General features: G+C 42.0%; 1 non-coding gene across 1 annotated transcript; it reads right to left on the bottom strand.

Moving 5' to 3' along the window:
- Window positions 1-333: 333 nt before the first annotated feature.
- LOC145399946 (5S ribosomal RNA) lies at window positions 334-452 on the bottom strand. The gene has a single exon (XR_013897391.1). It is a non-coding gene; the product is annotated as a 5S ribosomal RNA (ribosomal RNA).
- Window positions 453-1,619: the final 1,167 nt, after the last annotated feature.

Below are 1,619 nucleotides of genomic sequence, written 5' to 3'. Positions count from 1 at the left end.
CTAAACAAACATCCGCAGATTGAACACATTCTTTCACTACTCGAGTCTCTTTTCTGTTTGAATAAGTCTTGTTTAAACTTATATAATTTTTTTTTTAATAATAGAAAACCATTTAGTCTAACCTGGTGTGTGTGTGTGTGTGTGTGTGTGTGTGTGTGTGTGTGTGTGTGTGTGTGTGTGTGTGTGTGTGTGTGTACCCAATTGTATTTACCTCCATCCATCCATCCATTGCCAGACGCCATGTATCCCAAACCGGGTGGCCAAGGGCTTAGAGTTAATTGTTTTACAGGGAGGGGCACTAATCCTCCACCAACCCCACTTGACACGTAGGGATGCCAACAGCATCTGGTGTTCCCAGGCGGTCACCCATCCAAGTACTAACCAGACCCAACGTTGCTTAACTTCGCTGATCGGACGGGAAGCGGTGTACTCAACGTGGCATAGCCGTGTATTTACCTAATTGTGATAATTATACAGGAAATGAGCTACACTCGTGGGGTCCCGTCTCTGTTTCTCAGTAAGTCAAATTTAGCTTTAAAGTTTTCAGACTGGACGATTTCTTTGTCCAGGCTATTCCACAGGTCTATACTTCTATAAGGAAAACTATATTTCTTGATATCCTTCAAGAAGCTTGGCTTCTTCAATTTCATTCCATGTCCTCTTGTTACCCTCTTATCCCATAAAAACAGATATTCTTTGTCAATTTTATCTACTCCCATCATGGTCCTGAACACTGCAATCATGTTGCCTTTCTCCTTTCTTCTATGGAAGGCAAATCCAGCTTTTCCAGCCTCTCTCTGTACAACAGATCTGCCAGACTGGGGACCATTTTCGTTGCTGTTCTTTGTATTCTCTCAATCATGTTTATATCTTTCTTTCTGTGTGGGGACCACACTACTGCTGCATATTCTAACCTGGGGCGAATCATGGCCACTATAAATTTTTTCATCATCTCCTCATCCATATAATGAAAAGCCACTCTTATATTAGTCAGGAGTTTATACGTTTCTCTAACTGTCTTGTTAATGTGTTTTTCAGGTGACAAACTGTCCTGGACCAGCACTCCCAAATCTTTCTCTTCTCTCACTTTTGTGACTGGTTCATTACCCATCAAATAATTCAGTGATGGCCTCTTGGTACTTTTACCCATTTCCAATATTTTACATTTCTTAGTATGGAATTTCATTTCCCACATCTGGCTCCATTCGTGTATCCTATCCAGATCCTCCTGCAGCATTTTACAGTCCTCCTCAACCTCTACCTTCCTCAAGCGCTTTGCATCATCAGCAAACAGACGTGCATAACTGTTCACTCCATCTACCATATCATTTATGTAAATCACATGTGGTAGGTGGTGGCGACCATCATCCACTCACTTGATGTAGTGCTGCCTACTTCTTCCTTAGCCTTTGTCATTCTTTTTGTGTCCCTGCCCTCCTCTCTTCCTATTTCTCCCATCTTTCCTGTCACTTCTTATTACTTTTCTTTCCTTTACAGGTGGCTTTACATTGAGTGACAAGCCAAATGGATTCCTGGAAGCCAAGAAACCATTTACAACACTGGGTGGTAACCATATAACCAAACCATACGTGCTCCCTACATGTCAACAAGTGGGTTGG

Source organism: Coenobita brevimanus, chromosome 50 (genome assembly GCF_032717465.1).
Source record: "Coenobita brevimanus isolate Jiangsu-jjx chromosome 50, ASM3271746v2, whole genome shotgun sequence".
NCBI lineage: Eukaryota > Metazoa > Arthropoda > Malacostraca > Decapoda > Coenobitidae > Coenobita > Coenobita brevimanus.
The sequence above is the reverse complement of the archived record's forward strand: the minus strand, read 5'-3'. Positions and strand labels throughout refer to the sequence as shown.